This window comes from Ambystoma mexicanum, chromosome 7q (assembly GCF_040938575.1).
Source record: "Ambystoma mexicanum isolate Mex_15411 chromosome 7q, UKY_AmexF1_1, whole genome shotgun sequence".
Taxonomy (NCBI): domain Eukaryota; kingdom Metazoa; phylum Chordata; class Amphibia; order Caudata; family Ambystomatidae; genus Ambystoma; species Ambystoma mexicanum.
Window position 1 is genome coordinate 222,565,801 of NC_090941.1, and position 24,065 is coordinate 222,589,865.

Consider the following 24,065-nt stretch of genomic DNA (forward strand, 5'->3'; position numbering starts at 1 on the left):
GATTGTCATTGTAAATGGTAGTGCTTACTAATTGTATATGTAGTTTGGGGATCCGAGGAGGAGGAGCCAGTTAACTGTATAGTAAGATAGGTTTGTTTGCTAAAAGATTTGTGTGGATCTGTGGAGAGGGCCAGTGTATTATGTTATAAACAAGTGTGTGGGCCTATGGAGAGGGCCATTGTATTTATTTTGGTTTGTGTGATTGAGGTTGGGTGGAAGGTGTGTGAATTACGGATTGGGGTGGTGATTGATTATACATGGTGGTGCGTACTGTTTAGTTGTTTTAATTAATTTGGAGACTTGTACATGTGAAACAATTGTGATTGACTTTTTTTGGCAAATTGGAAGAGAACCTAAATTGCACAAGGGCAGGATGGAGGCACTCTTGACTGTTGTACGGGAGCCAGAGTGGATACAAGGGGGAAAATGGGCTTCATTTGGATTGTGGAAACGCCCCATGAACATCTTAGCACTAAATTGAGATAAAATAGTAATGTGTAATATCCCGGGGGGTTGCGGGACACAGCAGGGCAGTGCTCTCAAGAATGTCCAGGTGAAGAAAGGTTTGACAGGGATGTGACATATTTATTGGCAACATTAAAGGGTACCAAACTGAACCGTAGACACAACATTTTAGGTCTGTGGGAACTGTTTGAAGAGATAAAAGAGGAACCCCCAAAAGAGCTGGAGAAAAGTAGCGATACGGCAGTGCCACCCACCGACTGCCTCCTCCCTATGGGCTGTACCCTATGCTGAAACCTGCAGTGGGGTACACAAACCCACGACAGATGTCCCTAAGTAGAGACAGGACAGAAATAGGCAAGGAAAAGCCAGAGGCTAGTACCACTACTACCAAGTAAGTACTTAGCTGATATAGAAATAAGTGCACAGCGGCAGTTAGAAACAGTAGTTGAGGCAGCAGAGGATGAGATAGAGATGGTGGTCCAAAAACAGGAGGAGGAGCGTGGGTCAGCGGGAATGCCTCAGGTTTGGACATCAGGAAAGATAATGTTTAAAGACCCCAGGGGAGAAGGAGGAGGTCTCTGCACGGTCCGAAAGGGACCCCGAGGACACAGATGAAGCCAGAGGACCAGGGAATGAGAAAGGGAGGATATGGGACAAAGAGGAGTGTTACACAGACAGAGGAAAGGAAAAGGAGGAGGAGAGCAGGGGGAGGAGAGAAAGAGAGCGATAAAAGGAGAAAGAATGGGGATGCAGCAGGGACTGGTCCCAGACCCTCAGAAACAGGAGAGGAAGGATGGCGAAGGCCAGCACCAAAAAAGGTGGGACCACTGCAGCGCTGGAGACACAGCTGTCCCTGTTACAGAAGGGGAGGAGTACAGCATATATTGTGGCAGAGCATGGACAGAGACAATTTAATACACAGCTTGCCATCCCTCATAGCAGGGGCAGGCAAATAGAGATATACTCTTTGGAAGCAGACAGCAGGGGTTACCCTGGCAATAGGCAACATGAAGAGTCTATTTCCAGGCTTTTTGGGTGAGTAGGAGGACAAAATATGGGAACAAGCAGGATATGACAAAGTTAAATAGAGTAGCAACATCCGTGCCCGTCAATAACTGTGACGCACACCTGTGGAAAGTATTGAGGACTGGTATCCAGACACACCAGACATGCAGGCCATTTTGGCATGCAAAATGAATGCACACTAAGACCCCACAGAATACATACAACAGATACAGGAGATATGGACGTCAGAGACATGACAATCATGGGACATGAATATACCAATATTTTATCACATATTACTCAGCGGTCTCCCTATGGATGTGAAGGCACCCATAGAGAAGTGGTTGGGATTGAGGCGAAGGAGTGGCCAGAGAGATAGGCCACACTAAAAGGCCAGATCCTGTCTGGGCCTGTGTTCATCATTTCGATCTGCTGACTAGGGAGGGCAGAAGCACATTCCTCATCGTCCTGACTTCAGCTCTTGGAGGAAAGAGCCTGCAGCCACAACTCCAGCATTCTGCTTTGGTAAGCAGAATCAACAGCCACATTGTCGCCTGAGCCGCCATCTATTTGCCCTTCTCCTCTACATTATATGCTGCATGTGCACTCGCAAGAATATTGCATTTGAGTAACCACAGGAGAAGTAATTGTGATGCTGGTTGTTAGGCAGAATTACATGCAGTACCCTTTGGGCACACTACACACAATTAAGACTACAGGTGTAAGCACAATCTCACCTTTGGTACAAGCCTGTACTACACATAGCAGTGGCTGAGCAGCCAGATTTATCTCAAGAGCGAAGTGAGCAGTACAAGATGTTACACAAAGGACTTGCAATCACAGTAGTTCAAACAAACACTTACTCAGGTTTCTTGGCAAAAGAATACACATTTATTGACACATTAATTAGAAAACATTTCACTAGTAAGAAGCAGCTCAATATCACACTATAATACACTACAGTACACAACCAATAGGTTTCTGAACAAGTTAGGCTCCCTTGAAGTGGGAGCAAAATGGCACTTCAGTAACTTTCAAAAGGGGTAGAAAGGCAAATAAGAATAAGAATAAGAATCAAAATACAATTACTTTCAGAGGCAGGGCAAACAGTTTCAGCTCACTACAAGAGGCAAGTCAATTCAATAGGCTTGGGCCAAAGTCAGTGGTGCAGTGTCTTGGATAGGATAGCACAGTTCTGGTAGTAAACGGTTACATTTTTGCCAATGTTCTTAGAAGTAGTTTGCCAGAAAAGGAGTTATATATAAGCTTGGTTAAATGTTGTTTTTTAGGTGTGAGTGCCTTAAAATCCACAAACTGGTATCCTTCTCACTGGCTATCCGGTTTTCAACAGCACTCTGATGAAAATTCGACCAGTATGGAGACGTTGTCCAGGTAGCTTGCGAGTTGGTTGTTTCCACCAGCTCAAGGGAAGAATTCGTCCTTGAAGGGCTTCTCTGTCAAGGGAGTTTCAGGCAACTTGTATCTGCAGCAGGGCTTCACTGGGCAAACCAACAGTCCAGGAGTTGCAGCAGTCATCTTCCTTCAGCTCGTCTTCGGTTCTTTCATTCCAGCGGTCGACTCTGCCTTCCAAGTCCCAGAGACCTGCTTTTAAAAAGATTTCTTTCATTCATTCCAGCCTAGCTGTCACTCACCCAGGAATGTGTCTGTCCTTGCCGGACAGCCAGCCAGCCAATCACGCCAGAGTGCATTCAGGTCTCCTAGGAGACTAAGCAGAGGGAGTTTCTGGCACCTCCCTCACTTCCTGTCCACCCCAGACACTCCTGCACCAGAGGAGGGCTTCAGCACTGAAGCCCGCCAAAGGGCATCGAACAAAGGGACCAAACCTGTGTTGGCGCGCAGAGTTAAACACAAGAAGGACCTTTCCTAAAAGAAAAGGCAACAAAGATGACCAGAGTCTGTTTTTACAGAGGGGTCTTGGGTGCCATATTGAAAAACATGGCTGACCCGATTTTTGGCGACCAATGTTTGCGGTAGGGAATAATCATGGTAGTTTGTTCTAAAACCACTGCCACCAGCCATTTCAACAGGAAAGGGTAACATTTGACTGTTACATGAGTGTTTAGACATAGGAGATGCCAGGCAACCCATCCAGCACTCTATAGGAAGATAGTGTGTGCTGGTTCTAAGAATTTAAAAAGACTAGCAAAGTCAATTTAACTTTACATGAACTTGGAGACGGTAGCTAGTCCCAGAGAAGGAATGTAAACCTTGGGAAGTCTGAAAGACATCCCTGTGCCACTGCACTGAAGGTGCTGTGTGACACCCAAGAAAAAGATGATGCCTATGGAGTTGTCTAAAACTCCATATCCAAAGAACAGAAAAGTAAAACACACATCAGAATACATGAAAGAGTGGGAAAAAAGGCTTAGACTCTTTCCAGGTAAAAATTAAAGTCCTAGAAATCCAGCAAAGTTGCTGTGGGTCTCAAAAGATAAGGAAAATTAGCACATTCTTGAGAATTCTCCCTAACGCTGGTGCTTTAAAACAGCACGATCTGACAATTCCAAAATGGCTGATGCCACGCGCTCCACTTGTTGATAAGCAATGTTTCAACACGTCTCCAGCATACTCTGATTGGCCTTACTGTCCATTTACCCCAATCAGGTGTGCCGGCAAGTGGAAGCTGGCCCACACCATAAGGCCCTACTAAAAGGTTTGATCCTGTGTGGGCCTGTCCAGGCTGCAACGGTGCCAAGGGGCCAGCCACGCTGCCCCCTACACCATTCAGACCAGCAGAAGGGTAAGCAAATTGCCGCCCATATGATTTTCTCCACATACTGACCACCGTGGTCAACTCTGGTATTGACATAGCACCTCTCACACTGCATTTTCGCCCGCGGCAGCTACAAACCTTTAACACCACCCAATGTCTGATACTTAACCGCTATAACCTCCAGTGATCCTAACATTTTCCTGCCAAGTGCACTCCACCCACTTTACTCATTACAACGCAGCAGCATACCATGCATCTGAGCTGCACTCCAACCTACATATGCTGTAGCTCTTAGTACTATTTTCTAGCCCTGTTAGCGTAAAAAACGCCATCCTACCTTATAACTATTGTTCCTGATTTACACAACTTTTACTGTGCCAATTGCGCTATTTGTATCTAACTTGGGCAACACACTGCAGCCCACGCTAGCTTAAAGTGGACAGCTAATTACCTACTGCATTTTTGCTGAAATGCCTTGTACTCGCGCGATTCGCACTATGTCATACTTGCCTGTAATTCTGAGCAACGTTAGCACAGCTTTTCATCCCATGTTAGGCAAATGACCAGCCTGTTACCAATTATATTCTGCTAGGCTTGCCTTGTACTTGCGTGATTCGCATTCTGCCATACGTGCCTGTAATTCTGAGCAACGTTAGCACAACTCTTTAGCCCACACTAGTTAAATGACCACCCTGCTACCAATTGTATTCTGCTAGGTTTGCCTGTACTTGTGGGATTCGCCTCCTGCCATACTCGCCTGTAATTCCGATCAACATTAGCACAGCGCTTCAGCCCATGTTAGTTTAAATGACAAGTCTGTTACCAATTGTATTCTGCTAGGCTTGCCTTGTACCTGCGTGATTTGCATTCTGCAATACTTGTCTCTAAATCCGAACAACTTTAGCACAGCGCTTCAGAACATGTTAGTTTAAATGACCAGCCTGTTACCAATTGTATTCTGCTGCATTTGCCTTGTACTTGCTTGATTCGCATTCTGCCATACTTGCTTGTAATTCTGAGCAACATTAGCACTGCGCTTTAGCCCATGTTAGTTAAATGACTAGCCTTTTACCAATTTCATCTTGTTAGGTTTGCCTTGCACTTACCCGATTCACATTCTGGCAAAATTCCCAGTAACTCTAGCATTGTTCCTCAGAGCATGTTAGCTTAAAATGTACAAATCTTGTATTAACAGCCACCAATTGTCGCCACGTGGACACTATCCTAGCATGCCCTCAGTACTAGAAACCTGTTCATACTACCGACCCTAGGGTAATTCACAAGGTGCTCAGTCATGTGTATGCTACTCCCATTCATAGCCTACATCCAAATCTTCATTACAACAACAGACTTGCCGATTCCAACTACCATTAGTAGTAACTACCCACTGCCACCCGGCATGGACTTTAATTCCACCCCTAGAACACCATGCATCTGTGTATCCATGCCATTGAGCCTACCTCCATCAGACCATATACCTCCTTCTGGCATCCTTCTGCCTTGTCTTCAAGAAGCACCCAAAACCATACTTATCACACCCACCCTGTCCTCATTGGATAATACACCTCCCCTAGGATTACCACAGCCTTATCCACAAACTACACCTTAACTCCTGCCAACCTCTACACCACCAATAATCAACCCTATTCACATCACACCATCACCAAGGTATAATCTACCCATCTCAACACCCAGAAACGTATTTCCATGCCCATTAAAACATAGAACTCATAGACTTAGCTACAGATTTCCGCCAATACACTCCCGTCCTAACCTCAAACATTCCACCAATGTAGTTAATTCCTCAAAGAACTCAGCAAACAACGCACCCACATCTATAGGAAGCACCACACAATACAAATGCAAACTGGAGAACACCTCGATCAAAGGGGCTCTCATTAATGCCAGATCATTGCCAGCCCATGCTCTAGACATTGCTGACTACATAACCTCACACAACCTGGACTTTCTAGCCATCACAGAGACCTGGCTCCATGCCGCATCAGGACCCTCACTCTCTCTTGCTATCCCAGACAAATATTCCATCATCCGTCATGATAGAGAATCCAATTTATCCAAAGGCGGGGGTGTTAGCGAGAATTCTCAAAATGTGCTAATTACCCTTACCTTTTGAGTCCCCCAGCAACTTTGCTGGATTTCTAGGATTTAATTTTTTTACGTGGGAAGAGTGTGAGCCTTTTTTCCCACTCTTCCATGTATTCTGATGTGTGTTTTACTATTGTGTTCTTTGGTTATGGAGTTTTAAAACAACTCCATGGGCATCATCTTTTTCTGTGTGTCACAAAGCACCTTCAGTGCAGTGGCACAGGGGTGTCTTTCAGATTCCCCAAGGTTTAAATATCTTCTCTGGGACTGAATATTGGCGGGATTCACTGTTTTGCATCTCAGTACATGAATGTGGGGTTTTGAAATAATAATCTCGTACACCAAAGATCTCTGTGTAGTCATGTGGAAACAGAAAAATAATATGAGGCCGGGAAGCCCAGAAAGAAACACACCAACACAGGTTACAAAGAACATACAAGTGCTTTATTTAAAAGCTACAACAGTTACCAAAGTCAATTGACAAACGGATAGCTATTCGGCTCTCAGAGTAACGTAACAAACTTCAACAAAGGTTCAATGCATTAGTAAGAGAGAGCGTACATTGGAATACTTGGGTCTTTTATATGATTTGTCCAGCCCTTGGCCAACCCTCTCGCGGGTTAACCATTATAGGAGTCGGGCCTATGGGTTCCTTGCCAGGTCAATCCTATAATATATGCATTTTGATTAGTTTCGCTGATATAGTTGTACATTTACACATAGGTCAACAATAGGACAAGGTCTCAGTTCGCAACCCCGACAAGTGGCCTGCAGGCATATTAATTATTCGTGTGTACGGAGGTCACAACAGTCAGAATCTTACTCAGAATGTCATTCGGCCTCCATTTTGATGTTCAGGGGGACTTTCCATATTACAAGAGAACCTAAAATGGCGGCTTAATCCAAGATGGCGACTTACATTACTTTCTCTAAGGTCAAAACCTTGCTGCGGAGTTTGTTTGCATATGATGTTTTAGACAACTTGGCGTAGGCCAATACACATACAATTGCTGTGATAGGAGGCATAATATTGTTTCAATTCCGACAAACCCTCCTTTTGGCCTATGCCAAGTGCTAATATCACTTCTAATACTTTTGTAAATAACTCCATGCATTGTCGTCTATACATCCTGAATCATTATCTGTAATGTCTATAGCCATTAGGTCGTTCATCAGAACCTCTTGTAACACAAACTCTTTAGATGCTGTATCTGGGGTGTACATTTTGTGCCCTACTGTGCTCACCGCTTGAGCACAACACCCCCCTAGCATTGCACATATACTAGGTAGACATTGGAAACAGCAACAAAGGAATAGCAGGATTCCCAAAATAAGCAAGATAACAGAAAGCACCTTCCAACCCCAGGATCGTAGAGAATCCCAGAACCAGGCGCTAATATTCCAATCTCCCACAGGAACATGCACCTCAGAACTAAGGATGTGCAAGTTCTGCATTGCTTTAAAAATTGTCGGTGAGGAGTCTGGTACGAAAACACAGCAAGCGGACCCCACTAATTTGCATACTCCACCACATTCTGCCAGAATGACATCTAATGCCATCCGATTTTGGAGTGCTACCAATCTTATTGCCTTTTGTTCTAGTGTCATATTGTAGAGTATATCCGTGGTCCGGTTGATGGTTCTCTCGAGTACTCTTGCTAGTCCCCTAATATTTTCAGAGTTTGCTATCTGTCCCCAAAATGGCACAACTGATTTCGCTATATCTCCCAATACTTGCCCAGGGGTATCCCCATCCTCGTCCCGCCGTGGGCGAGCCTTAGAAACTTCCAATGTACTAGCTACAAATACCCCAGGTAACAGGATTCCTAAATAACAGGTTCCCTGCCATTCCTTGGGCAACCAGGGAAATGCTGAACTACCACAAACGAAATAAACAGGCCCCCCTACATACAGAGGCCTGTTCTCCCCAGTCAAATTTACAATGTTCACACAACCTTCAAAATCTCCCATTGGCCGAGTGCCATTTCTTTGTACACAAAAGGGGACTGAATCGGGGCTATGATTAATAGAGTAGGAAGGGGGCACAGCGTCCTTATTGCCTATTGGAGCCATTTTAAAGGAAATTAGAGTTTGGAAAGGAAGAGATAGTTTATCAGATGGCCTAAAAGAAGCAACATTAGGCCTACTTCTATTTGCAAAAAGCGAGCATCCCAGGGGAGTCAATTCACGTTTCTCAAAATCATTTAAATTAGTTCCATCAAAGTTCCCTGAGACGCTATCATTCCAACGGCTAAAGAATAGTGCTCTAAGAGAAACATAGCAAGCAGTCGTTAAAGGTAAAGGGTGAATATACCATCCTAGCCCCTTGTTCCCATGTTGCGGTAAATGGGTGCAAATCCAGCAATTACTCTTATTAAAAATGTCATGCGTTGCATTCATTACTATCATTAAAGTGTTATTATGATACTTTCGTCTATGCTGGGAGTCTCTAGGTGACAAGGTGTGGAGGTGTACAGAGGGAGTCAAAGCAGTAGGTACAATCTCAATTGGCAGTAGAGGTTTTAGAGGGTAAATTTCTTCGAAGTACCAAAGTTCCATAGCAGTAATTACACAAATTCCAATTATTATTAACACAACACAGCAATACGTTTTCGAGGCCCAGGTACATTGTTCGTTGTCCGAGTTGGTCACCCCCTTATTTACAAGTCCAGTGCGGGGAGCAGCGGTGAAGGTGGCAGACATTGTAGTTTCTCAATCGATTACCCCAATGTTCGTTGCTGGCGACACTACGGTCGCGTGACTTCTTAGTCCTTCCCAACCCTAGCCAGCAGAATCCCTTTTTTTTCCTTTTGTTCGAAAGGAACTTTCTTTTATGAGAGAAAACTTTCAATCACTTCTTCTTTCCAAATGCACGGAAAAGACCCGTGCCGTAGTTCTATTTTCTTCGTCGAAGGTTGTACCTGGTGGTACCCAGAACTGTTTGATCCGGAAACAAGGCGACGTCACTTCCTGAGGGAAGCGACGTATCGGAGGCGACAGAAGTCGCAGAACTTGAAACAATGTTTTCCGGAAGTGACTTTTCCAAAGAGTGCGGAGACGAAATGGACTGTTCCCCAAGCTCCACGGGCTCAGAGAAATTCTCTGACACACTCACAGTGCTGTTTGCTACTCCAGGATCAGAGATTGTAGCATCAGCGAGGGGTTCTGCTTCTTCTGTAACGTGTGGCGTCGGGTGAGGAAGTTTCTTGACATGCGTCGAGTGTATCCAATGGTTTTTCCAGCCACCCACACTACTGTCTGGGTGACCAACAGCACCTGGTAGGGTCCCCTCCAGCGAGGAGCGAGACAGGAAGACCTTTCGTAGGCCTTCACTAGGACCCATCTTCCAGGCTGAATATCGTGTCCTGGGCCTGTAAACCGTACAGGTAAAGCTGATTGGACCTGATGATAAATGAAATACAGATTTTTAGTCAACTGGTTGCAGTAGTCTACAAGCAATACATTGTCAACCTCCCTCAATGTTTTAGGCCTCAGAAGACCCCAAATATCAGCAGGTCTCCCCATCACTACCTCAAAGGGGGAGAGCCCAGTCTTAGTTTGAGGTGTGGTTCGCATGGCTAACAATACAATAGGTAAGGCATCTGGCCATTTCAGTTTGGTGTCGGCACATGTTTTTGCAAGTTTATTCTTTAAGATGCCGTTATGTCTCTCTACCAACCCAGCACTTTGAGGATGCTTAGCTGAGTGAAATCGTTTTTCAATGTGTAACGCTGTGCATATCTGTAAAATTACTGCTGCAACAAAATGGGGACCATTGTCCGACCAAATTACCCTCGGAAGCCCAAATCGTGAAAATAATTATTTTACCATAGTCTTTGCAGTGGTCATGGCAGTAGCATCTTTAACGGGGAAAGCCTCGACCCATTTACTAAAAGCACAAATAATCGCAAAAACATATTTTAGATTGTTACACCGTTCCATCTCAATAAAATCAAAGTGGATGACCTCAAAGGGAACAGAAGGGGGCCCAAAGCTTCCCCTTGGAGTTACTGTCCCCTTCCCCACATTGTGCTGTAAGCAAATCATACAATTCTGAACATGGCGCTGTGCAATCTTCGAAATTTTATCATTCACCCATACTTGTTCTAACATTTTCGTGATCTGCTGAGCACACACATGCATAGGACCGTGTGCCATCATAACCATTGCCAGCACATATGAATCTGGGAGCAACCATTTTCCTTCAGATGTATCCACCCAACACCCATCATCATCCAGTTTCCCCATTCCTTCGGTCCACCTTTTAGACTCTTCTATTGTGGCATCAGTTTGAATATCTCGCACAGACCCAATACCCTCATCCATTACATAGGCATCTTTTGTTTCCCTTAGAGCATACATGTCTGCGCTAAGGTCTGTGGCCGTTTGCCTGGCTATCTGGTCAGCAAAAGCGTTCCCTTTTCCCACATCATCTATGACCTTACGATGTGCTGCACATTTCATGATCGCTAACTGCCTAGGGAGTGAGAGTGCCGAGAGCAATTGCACTATCAGGGGACCGTGCTGAATCTTGGTCCCATGTGAGGTTAGGAACCCTCTTTCCGACCAGAGCCTCCCAAAGTTGTGAGCCACCCCAAAGGCGTACTGGTTATCAGTATATATGTTTACTATACGCCCTTCGGAGAGTTCACAAACTCGGGTCAATGCTATAATCTCTGCGGCCTGCGCGGAGTTATGCGGAATTCTCTTAGTTTCAACAACCGTACTCAACTAGTAACTGCGTAAGCAGCTGTAGATGTACCATCTGGAAGTTTGAAGCAGGAGCCATCACAAAACAGCTCCCCTTCTGCATTACCCAAAGGAGTATCTAGAAGGTATATCCTGCCCTTGGTTTCCTGTTCAGTGGCATACAGGCAGTCATGTAATTCTTCGTCACCGCAAACAGTATTTTGCGGGAAAGGTAGAAGTTCAGCCGGATTAAGAACACAACACCTCTTAATTTGAATGTGAGGGGCAAACAGAATTAATTCATACCTTGTCAGCCGTGCAGAGGTGAGGTGTTGCGTTTGAGTCTTATTCAATAGGACATCTACAGAGTGAGGTATCATCAAAATTAAATCATGGCCTAGAACCATTCCCTCACTCTGTTTTACGGACGCGGCAGCAGCAGTGACAGCTCGCAAACATCTTGGCAAAGCGCATGCGACAGGATCAAGGGCGGAGGAGTAGTAGCCGCACGGCCTATTCTTCCCTCCATGTTCCTGCGTTAACACAGCCAAAGCGCATCCATCACATTCATGCACAAACAACACAAAGGCCTTGTCATAATTTGGAGTACCCAGAACCGGTGCAGAGCATAACGCGGTTTTGAGAAGCTCAAATGATTGTTGATGTTCCGATTTCCATGGCAGTGGCAGAGAAATGCCCTTCTTCGTCAAAGCCAACATCGGTTTTATCACTAGTGAAAAGTTTGGGATCCACAACCTACAGTAAGAAGCCATACCTATTAAGGCTCTGACTTCCTTCTGCGTATTTGGAACAGACATGCCAGAAATGTGTTTTATTCTTTCAGGTGTCAATCTTCTCCCCTCCTTTGACAGGAGGTAACCTAAATAGGCGACCTCCTGGCAACAATATTGAAATTTCTTGAGCGAAGCTTTATGACCGTTTACGGCCAGATGAATAAGTAACAATACAGTGCCTTCTTTACAAGCACTTTCAGAATCTGCAGCCAAAAGCAAATCATCGACATACTGAAGTAGTGTACAAGTAGGTGGCAATTCAAGGGTGTCAAGCTGCTCTTTCAAAGCTCTACTATAAATGCTTGGACTTTCAGTATACCCTTGAGGTGCCCGAGTAAATGTGAATGAACGTCCCCCCAAGGTGAACGCAAACAGATATCTACTCTCCTTGTGTATAGGAATAATAAAGAAAGCATTCTTTAGGTCCACAACACTAAAATACGTAGCTGTAGCAGGGATCATTGTTAGTATTGCTGTTACATCAGGCACAATTGGAAATTGCGGGGCGACAACTTTGTTAATAGCACGAAGATCAATTATAAAACGGTATGGGATTGCATTGTCGCCTTTCTTGTATACAGGTAAAATCGGGCTGTTACATAAACTACCTGCAATCTCCTCAATCACCCCTCGGTGCACAAAATCGGAGACAATGCACTTCAAAGCACGCTCGCCCTCAACTGATATTTTATACTGCGGAATGCGTGGTAATTTAACTCCATGTTTCAAAACTATTTTAACGGGCTCAATCTGTAGTACCCCGACATCATTGTCGTCAACCGCCCATAAACATTCCAGGACAACAGTAAACTCAGGAGGCAATGGTCGAGTCAAAAACTGAGAATTGGGAAGTTGCTGTGGTGAAACCGTCAGTCGTACTCCATCAGAGGAACAATGAATTACTGCATTCAATTTCTTCAACAGATTTAACCCCAGCAAATTCTCTCCACAGTTCGAAGTCAGAAGGAAGGGACAATGGTCCGTAAAGGGACCCAAAGAAACAGACACCGGCGAAGAAACCGGACAAACAATTGGTATACCAGAAAACCCTACAGAAACATTTGTTTGCCCTGACAGTGGAATGTTTGGAACCCGGGAATGATCAATGGAGCACTTCTGTGCTCCAGTGTCTATCAAAAACTGGTGTTTCCTATTCCCCACTAACAATTCAACGTAGGGACCTTTCTGATTAATGGGAATAGGTGAAGGTTCCAAACCCTGCTTTGGGCAGTCCTAACAAAACAAAATGTCATCGGAAGGAAGCTCTTCAGAAAGGCAGGCAGCAGAAGGGTGATCAAATATGTTTCTTGCGTCCACACTCGAAGTCTGATTTTCCCGTGAAAAAGGTTGCTGAGGATCTTGTGAAAACTGACCTCTATCAGGGCCCCCTGCTCCAGGGCGACCTCTAGGTCGTCTACCCATACTCCCAAACGCATTGTTTGACCTTTGTCAAAGGACAGGGCACTGTGCTCGCCAATGACCTTCCTGGCGGCAATAGGCACATTGATTAACATTCACAGGACCCAAAGGAGCGTTTCCTTTTGGGACATACTGACCTCTGGTCTGTGACGTACCTCCTCTGGGATTTCTAGCAATTTGTTGTAACAATACTTTAGTCTTCAAATCTCCTTTCCTCTTCTCTATTTTCTCTTTTTCATTATTCACACGGTTCTCATAATACTGAGCCATGTGCAAAACTTCAGATTGGGACTTCGCCTGCCAAGTGCTCTCAGAGGACATAATCTGTGACTGGATGTTGGGCAACAACCCACGTACAAATTTGTCCACAAACAACCTTTTCCCGGACTCTGTGCCCAAGTCCTGACCACTGAAATCAGAGAATACCTGTTCGAATCTATTAAAGAACTCGGTGGCACCTTCAGTTTTTCCTTGAACACAGGCCGTAAGCTTGTCCCAAATAATTCTTTTCTCAGGAATTATGATTTTCAATTTTGCAACAATTCTATCAGGCAAAGTAAGTATTACCTGAGGTGGTTTTTCACCAGCTGGTCTTTCCCCATCAAACCTAGTCATGTTAGCCCACGTATCTCCTAACCCTGGCACATCGTCTATTGTTCGAACCTCCTTCCATAAATCTATGGGCAGGAGTACAGGGAATAGCAAGTCAATGTCACTTAAGATGAACACAGAGGACTGCAAAACGGACTCTATCTCTAAGTAAAACCATGTTGGGTTTTTTCTGATATCAGGAATTGATTGTCTAATAGTGTTCACTTCCTTTCGTGAAAACGGGACGTGAACAAATTGTGATACATAGTGTGCAGGGATGTCCACAGTGGGCGCACCAGTCCCAGCGTTAGCGGGAATCTCAACCTTTGGGACAAATGTCAGAGGAACCTCTCTCATAGGCAACTGAGATATAGGTAACTCTGACCGCTTACTAAGCAACAGAGCCAGGTCGAGCGCTAAGGCAGTCGAAGAAGTGTCGGGCGAAAAAGCCCTTTTACAAATTCCCAATAATTCCATAGGACAACTAACCTTCTTCCTTACACATTCATTTTGTAGGTACTGTACCAGTACCTGAATCACCTTCTTCTGCATTTCTACTGTATACTGACTATATGTGTCATATACTTCATCTGGCAGTACCGATGAATCCGAAATCCATCGAATCGCATCTTTGGTACAAATTCGTACTTCCTCAGGTGCCGATCTACGACACGGAAGGAACCGTTTCTGTACATACATACTGTCGTCTTCCTCATCCTCATCTCGTAATCTTTCGAAGTCCCTCCTATACTCAAACAATCTCTCAACATGACCTTGTACTTTCTCCTCTGTGTCCCTCGAAAGCGCTAAAGTATTTAGATCCCTCACCCCTTGCGGGAGATCCGAATTTTGTAATCTACCCCACATTACACATAAATGAGTCCCCAAACCTTCGATGAAAACATGTTTCTCGGGAAAATTGTCCATATTTGATAATGTGGAAAAAACGTTAACTTGATCACCTTTCTCCATACAGTGCTTATCCCATGCAAATAATTCCTGTTTCTTGCCTGTAGAAACAGTATTTCGAGTGACAATCTTCGACCCCGCACCCTGATCAACTTCAGTCAATACAGAACTACTCGGGAGCAAAGGTGCGGGCAAATTCAATGGGGGTGCAACGATCGGCGTAGGAGAAAGGGGTGGTGCGATAGGTGGAGGAACAACAACTAGAGGAATGGGAACAATAGGTTGCACAGGGGGAACAGGAATAACAGCAGGAATGGGCAGAGCACCCGGGAGAGGATCATACGGAGGTGGCGCGGAGGCACCAGGCCTGCGTTCGTTTAACAATTTTTCAATAAATTCTTTGGAAACATGGAAATCTTTAGAGGGATACATTTTCTGGATACCTAGTGAGAAAGCCCTATCCATGTTTCTAACTGACTCCGAATGTTTTTCTTTATCATATAATAACGCCTTTTCGGCATTTGTCTTATGACGGCGTGCATTTTTATCCCTACTTTTAAGCTGCTGCAATGCTTCTTTTTTTCCAATTCTGCAAAACATCAAATGCTGCAGGTCTGGCCTTCTTTTTTAGCAAGACCGATTCTAGGTATTCAATACGGGGGATCTCGAAACTACCATTGATTGGCCACTGAAATTCGGAGGCATGTCTGGTTTGTCTGTGCCAAATATCATTAAATACTATATTTCCAATGCCATACTTACAGTACATAGTACATGCCGGCGACCCCTCCTGTGGTGCCGGGCGGCTAAATTCCAAAGATTGTCGATGGCTGTGGAACAGAGCCCTAAAGCAGCTAGACAATTTCCCAGGCATTTCACAAAAAATTGGTGTTACCTGGTCAATAATTGTGTCTGCAGATACAATACGCCAAATTCAAATTGTCAGGGTTAAATTAAGAGCCGGGTCACGACTGCACCTGACCAAACCTAAGGAGGACCGTACGGTTTACCAAAGAACTTACCTAACAAATTTTACGTTGTGTTTGGTGGTTTCGACAAATCTGCCCGCCTCGAAAAAAGGACCCTCGTGAAGATGCTGTGTCAGACCACACGACTATCGTCCAAGGATCGGATCGTGCAGCGCTGCCGAGGTATCGCGTCTCGTTCGGTCGGGCCTGCAGTATCACACCGTCCGATCCCGGTTCGATAGTCTGCGTCAACCTTCAATGATCCGGCATCAATCTTGAGGGTCCCTGTTCGGGCGCCAACTGTGGAAACAGAAAAATAATATGAGGCCGGGAAGCCCAGAAAGAAACACACCAACACAGGTTACAAAGAACATACAAGTGCTTTATTTAAAAGCTACAACAGTTACCAAAGTCAATTGACAAACGGATAGCTATTCGGCTCTCAGAGTAACGTAACGAACTTCAACGAAGGTTCGATGCATTAGTAAGAGAGAGCGTACATTGGAATACTTGGGTCTTTTTTATGATTTGTCCAGCCCTTGGCCAACCCTCTCGCGGGTTAACCATTATAGGAGTCGGGCCTATGGGTTCCTTGCCAGGTCAATCCTATAATATATGCATTTTGATTAGTTTCGCTGATATAGTTGTACATTTACACATAGGTCAACAATAGGACAAGGTCTCAGTTCGCGACCCCGACAAGTGGCCTGCAGGCATATTAATTATTCGTGTGTACGGAGGTCACAACGGCCAGAATCTTACTCAGAATGTCATTTGGCCTCCATTTTGATGTTCAGGGTGACTTTCCATATTACAAGAGAACCTAAAATGGCGGCTTAATCCAAGATGGCGACTTACATTACTTTCTCTAAGGTCAAAACCTTGCCGCAGAGTTTGTTTGCATATGATGTTTTAGACAACTTGGCGTAGGCCAATACACATACAATTGCTGCGATAGGAGGCATAATATTGTTTCAATTCCGACAGTCAGGGTGGGCTTTGACCTTCCAAGAATGGCAAATAGAGAGTGTTCCACATACAATGTAACTGAGGACCCCATTACAATAGTAGAATTTTTTTGTATTGCAAATTTAGTAGTTGCTAATGCGTGTTCACACGCAAACTGCCCTTGCATCACTGAATCCAGTGTGCCGCTGTAATAGTCCAATGACTTATGGCCCCTGGTGCTCTTTTGTGTCAACACTGCGGTCATAAACTGGTCATCTGAATGTGTGATACAATTCCTGTGCGTGACCAGTACGGGTGCTGAACTGATAACTTCTTTTAGATCCTCAAACTGATCATATCTGCAGTCCTTTGAACCTTATGATCCTTTGGTTATTGTGCTTCCATGAGCGCCTGCATAAGTGGTATTGTTTATGCCGCGCAATCTAAGATCCATGCCTTACAGTAGTTGCACAGCACCAAAAACCTCTGCATTTCTTTAACTGAGGTGTGTCAAGGGAGTCGCTTACTGATGCTGTCCTATCTGGTAGTTTTATTTTACCGTTCGCTGATATGAACTGCCCCAGATAGAGCACCTTCTGTTGGCAGTATTGCAACTTAGCCTTGTCGACCGTGTACCCCTTATGGGCCAGCAATTGTAGGAGTATAATGGAATCCCTTCAGCAGTGCTGCTCACTGTCACTATATACTGGCAGATCATCCACATGCTGGGTACCTGATGGGCCCTAAATCAGCATGCAGTATTCTGTTAAAAATGCTCAGTCTCTCACAGTACCCTTGAGGTTACCTGGTATGTTCGAAATGCATTTGGCCATGTGAAAATGCCGTGAGGTACCTTGACCCAGGATAGAGTGTAATCTATAAGAATGCATCCTTCAAATCCACTACAGTGAAGTATGTGGCTTCCTTGGGGATACTGCATAGAATTGTTGCAGGGCTAGCAATGACCAGAAATTCTTTCTGTACCACGTCATTGAGGAGGTGTAAATCCTGAATCATTCTCCAATTTCCCCCTGTTGGTTTCTTGATAGGATATATCATTGTTTTACATGGAGACATGGTTGGCACGATGATCCCCATGTCCAGTAGGGCCCTTAGTGTATTTTTGATACCCTCTTCTGCCTCCCTTGAAAACGGACATTGTTTTGCCCTGGGTAGCACCGCACCAGGCTTCAGTTTTATACGCACAGGGGTCACGTCTTTCAGTAGTCCCACATTGTATTGATTCGAAGTCCACAAATGTGGAGGCACTTATTGTAAGATTGTAAGTCTTCATCAAGAAATGGAGGCAGAGTTAGTACTGCAATCAGGGGGCACTGCACTCTTCGGTACTGTACCATTATGTCGCAGTGGATACAGATTTCTAATATTATCTCCCAATTTTTGTCATTGTTCTCAAACAGTTCATCATCCACCAGTTCCTTTAACTGTACAGTTGGATCTATACAGAGCACTGTGCGACACTCACACCCGTCCTTATCTATTCCTAACACAACAACCCTCTTGTCAGAAACCAAAATTCCTTGTAAATCCGATGATAGTATTGTTCCCGACACCACCTCAGTTGACCAACTGGACAAAAGATGTAATCTGTAGACACTTGACAACACTGCTTCACAATCTGTGGCACCGCCTCCACAAGTACAGCAATGCCATAAATGAACATGTGGAGGTCTGCAAACCACCACCTCCCTTGTCATTGTGTGTATTATCAGCATTGCCCTTATTGCACACATACCAGGCGTGAAACAAACTATACCACGATCTGTAAGTGATATTGTCATGTTTAATTTGCTGAGCAGGTCCCTGCCCAGTAGATTAACAGGGGAACCTTTGGAATATAGCAAGGGAGCCATCACCACCTTCCCTCCCACCTTTACGTCCAGCCCGTCAGTGTATGGAAACGTGGAAATAGCCCCACAGAATCTCTGTGTGACGAGATATTTGGCTGGTAATGGGAAATTCCATCCATGATGCAAATTTTTGTGGCACCGGAGTCCACCATAAATATGAACAGTTTATTTCCTATCTCTACCCCCACCAAGGGTTCCTCGTCAGGGTGAATAGTCATTAACAAAACCGGACACGCAAGTATTCTCTGTGGGCTGTCCTACTCCAGATATGTGTTTGTTCTGGGGAATGAAAAGGGGTTATCCCCATCACTGTTTCTCCACCAAAGGGGGTGGTGGTCCTGCTCTGTACCCATTGACTGGGGCAACACTGCCCTACTGTTGCTGTGGTGGGTGCTGCACTTGTATATCAGATGTTGAGGCTGCTGGTTATATGTTTGGTGTTGCCCTTTTAGACACCCCTGGTTCTGATACCCTTGACCCTGTTGCAGATACCCAAGTCTCCTTGGGGCCCTTAGCCCTGCTGCTGTGACCCATAATTATACCCCATTGCAGACCTGCTCCTGCATTCCCCAGCAAAATGTCCCCACCTTAAACAATTGCAACATTATGATGGTCCAAACCCACCTCCTCTGGGTCCAAAACACCCCCTTCTTGCTCCTTGGAAGCCCCCTCTTCCTCACTGAGGTCCTCCTTGATCCATCTGTGGCCTGGGATACTGTCATCCCCCACCCCACTGTCCTGGTCCTCCTTCAGCCCAGAGCGCCGCAATAGTAGCTCCCACAACCTGTTGGGTGCTCTCTGTCCCCTCCACCTGCACTGGCTCACCACAGGTGCCTGGACAACAACGTTTGCCAATTTCTTTTCTACCAGTTTCACTTCCTTTGTTTGATGCCTTTGGGCTGTTTCCCTGTCTCGCTCCTTCACTCTTTTGCAGTTGTGCACTATTATACTGTGTATCTTCGGCCAACCCTTTGCTTCGATACCCTCAATATTATCTAACACCTTTTGCACTTGCTTTGGCAAGCCCCTATCTACAAAGAGATAGACAAATGGTATTGAATAATCCCACAGCCCTGTTTCAGCTCTCAACATCTCTTGTAATTTAAGAATGAATGCAGCTGGGTCCTCATCATCTCCCTTTGTACACTGCATCGGGGACTGTAAATTGTGGTTATCTGGAAAATCCCTTCGGAGAGCATCCCACACCTGTGTTCTAATTCTGTTGAACAATGCTCCATCATGTGAATCGCCCCCCCAGGGTTATTCCCAGTTACACTGCTATCACCCACACATCCCCAGCCCAGTCCCCATTTATAGCAACAATCAAGCTTTTGATATCACCCACTGCCAGGGCCACCCCGGGTGTTTGCTTTTCAAACTCATATATCCACTTACTCAGCCTTGCTGTGAGCTGTGGCAGAGCCTTAATCAAGTTGTTATTATCCATCTGGGGGGAGGACTGTGTCCCTCCTTCGTATGAGGGGCATCTGCATCTTCGCCTCCATTTCCCACACCCTGCTCCGTAATTCCCTTTCTCTTTACTAATGCTATCCGGTCGACCATATTCCTTAACCAGCAATCGGTCACAAACCTTCTACTTGTGGGGTACTCTAAGCCTCCTCTTCACCCCTTCCTTCTTCTTCACCATGTCCCTCATCAAATGTGTCATTGTTGTCATCCGTCTCGTCATTTCCCAACCCTGTACTCTCCTGTCCAAAGAGTGTCAACTTACCCTTGCTTCCCTCCTTCTAAACACATATGCTTCTTATTCCTTCATTATAAATCCTGAGCAGAAACTCCCCTGACCTCCATTCTCCCGATCCTTTTTCTGACACACCTACATCCCTCACTTCTCTTGAAGATGCCTTTATCTTGTTCAGCTCTGCTCGAAACTCGGCCTACCTTTCTTCGAACTCTCTTGACCTGACACCTGTGGATGCTGATACTTCAGACAATTGTGCATATGGGGGGTGGGAACAGTAGCCTGTGGTGTTACTGATGCTGCAGGGGTCCCTATCACAGTGGGTCCATAGTTCAGATTTGTTTGTCCCATCTGGCGGACACGCTGTCAAGTGATATAATCCCCTGAGATCCGCTGGTTCTCTGCCCTCTCCCTCCCCTCTCCTTCACTTTTCATCTTTCTGTATATGTGCCCCACCCCATCCCCTTGGTCCTCTGGGTCCTCAAACATTCACCAGAGGTCTAAAATGTCTTTTTTCTTCTGTAGCTGTTTCCCCTTACACTTAGCTACTAAAAATGTGGACACATGTTCCAAGACGCTCTTATTGTGTGAGCCCTGCTCTGGCCATGGGCAGGGCATCCCCACTCCTCCATTCTCTGCAATGCACTGCTTATGATATTTTTCCACCCTCCCACGATACAGTGGCAAGGCCTTGTACATGTACTCTATTGGTGTTCCTCCCCCATGCAGGTGCTGTCAATGTCTTACTGACCCCGCAAAGCCCTGCTAAAGCACCACACATGCTGTTGCTGCCTGTGACAAAACAACAGCAAGAAAATCAAAAGATAAGAAAATCAACCCCCAACCTTTGCTGTCCTCCTACGCCCCCACACACACTGCTTCACACAACCATTCAATGCCACACCATGCTGCAACATAAACAATGAATGCTGCTCCTAGATCATGTCTTCATCTAATAAAACACAAATACAATGAACCAAAATGACAAGCTAATATAACCACTACTTATACCAGGCCTACTACTTATACAAGACCACTACCTTTATTTTTGTTTTCCTCCTTTAAATAATATATTCATATCTCTCAAACTTCCCCATGCATCTGTCCCCTACTTGTTATTGCTTACAAGAATCTACTCATGTGTGCTCACCCGAACTCCTCTTTCATGGGGTTCCAACACCGGTTCAGAGCCACGCCCCGCTAAAAAGAGCATAGAGGACTTCTCTTAAAATGGCTCCTGCTAAATCACTCAAAATACGTGTATTTTACAGACTGATCGCTGTGGGTGGGTGCGGTTCCTTCTGGAGAAGCGGACTATAAGCCTCTGCAATTATGGGATGCACTGGGATCACGTCAGGGTCATCGATTGGATGCACGTCCCAGAACACTGATACCAAAGAGAATACAACCTGCTAGGGAAGAAAGGCCCAAGTCGATCTTGTAAAAATAACAAGTTTTAATCTCACAAAAAGATGAGCGCAACAGCAAAGAACTATGCTGGTAGGAACGTTCTGGTGAAAAAGGGTGCAAACCAAGGCTTAAAAGGAGACACATCTTCATCGTGATGTAATACCATAAAGTAAAAGCCTGCGTGACTGGTTGGTGTGCACCTATACAGGGTCCGTCCTGCCACATAAGGGATGCCTGGTCATTGGTTCCAGCCCAGTCTGTCTGTCTTCCATCACGTGGGTGCTGCGGAGATCATCTTCTTCTCACTGATAAAGGTCAAAGAACAAATTAACTACTCTCCTAACACAATACTACTTCATAATTATACTGTGCACCTGGCAAGCTATAGTACCAACACATTGGAGGTTCTGGGGAACTCTGACCTCCACACACACATTTGACTCACTCGCTTTTGCACCATCCGGCTCCAAGGTCTCCACCCTTGTTTTGAACTATAATGTATCCCTCCCAGCACCTTGCAATACAAATAATATGATTGTAGCTGAAAGACGTGCACTGTCCATCCTCTTTGAACATTTAGGACTTTTTACTTTAGGGTTAGTGGTTGAAGGTCACCTGGTGCCATGGAATTCAGGGATCTTGGGGCTTAGTCAGTTATATGGGCTATAACTCGTTGTCAACTGGGGATGGGCCGGGTCATCCTTTGGCCAGTGTGAGATCACATGCACACCAGTCACCAGTCTGTGATTGTGGGATTGTAGGGCACATTCAATTAGGATATAAAACATCTTTTGCAACACTGTTAGAACAATGAATGAGTTGTATAGTGGTTGGGGGGGGGTGGGTTGTACTCATGAGAGCTCGGGCATGGCTGGATGCTTCCCTCATCTGCAGGCCTAGTGCATGGTATGCCGCATCCACCTCCCAGGCCTTCTCTCCTAACTAAATTTATTAACATCTATGCAAAATGCACTAACATCTGCTCAAAATGTCAGGCTTGCATGTGTCCTGGTCTAAGCTATGTGGGCTGATTATTTTGGGGTGGGGTCATACCCCTGCCCCCCCTCCTTCATGGCCCATTATAGCGCTTTGATTGCTAGTCACTTTACTCTACAGTGCTTAGGGGGTAGGTCGGGGTCAACCCCTTCCCAACAATTGCTAACCTGTGGATGAGGCTTGTTTGATATTGTTTCATTGCCCAGATGCGTATGAGGCATGTGGGGGAGCCAGTGCAGGGAAACAAGGATTTGGATACCAGTAGAAAAAAATAAGAGAGATAGTGGAGAAAGATTTGGTGATCGATAGATCTATCGAAGGGGGGAATGTTGTGGGGGCCCGATACAGTGCTGTGAAGGGGGCGTATATACCAGTTGTGCAAGTAAAACCTAGCAGGCACATGGGGGGTGAAATCAGAAGTAGTAATGTCATAAAGCGTGGTAGAGGTAGTATAGATATAGTTTGTTAAGACACAGGAGCTGGCACAGTGCAAAAAGTCCCACTGGGAAATGGAAAGGAGGGTGTATAACTTGTTTAGCAATGGGGTAGGTGGTGCAGTGAAGGCATAAGGGTGGAAGTGTGGGATGTCTTATGGGTTATGGTGCTTTTGAGCAACATGTAAACTTTAGAGAAGCCATGTTTTGTAAGCCGATGCTAGGAAACCATTTTACACAGTACACAGTAATGTTGCTAGGCTGAGTTTTCCAAGGAGAGAACAGTGCTATTGAAGTCTCTCCTTTGGATTATTTTGAGGCCACTGAGCTAGGCATCTGGGTGTCCAAGGAGAATTGGCAGCTCTTACCCTTAAGGTGTGATGAGTATCACCAATGTAATTGGTACACCCCTTCAGCTTTAAGCTGGGAGTAAACAAAGTTCAATGCTCAGTGACTTATCTGTCACACGCAAAACACTTGCATTACCTGCCTCCATCTTGTTATCTGTCAGCAGGAAAATGTATCCATCATGTCTAAAGAAACGTTTGTCTGTGTTAAGAAAAATGTTTATGGTGCAGGGTTCTCCAAAGAAATATGCTATATCAGTTCCCAACTTTGTACTTCTGGTGACTAATGTTGTGGTTCAGTTATCATAGCGCTATTAAATGTTTGGATGTACAAAGTGCAAGGCCTATTCCACTGTGCATCCACAGAGGACAGCTATTCGATTTATTTGTATTGGGAATTAAACACGATTTTTGGTGCTTTTTGTGCTGGTTCAATCTACAAGTTATTCAATAATATGTAGAACTGAATATGTATGCATAACTCAGCCATTCATAAATATAAATATACCATAGAATCACACACCTCATTTGAGAGTTGGTATTGCAAATAAAAGAAAATACAGGTTAATTCATGCATTAAGCATTTTTAGTATTTCTTGCTAGTCAAGGCACTATAATGCTCTTCTAAATACATCAGCGTCAAGGATCTACATTATACTAACCTCACCTTGAAAGTC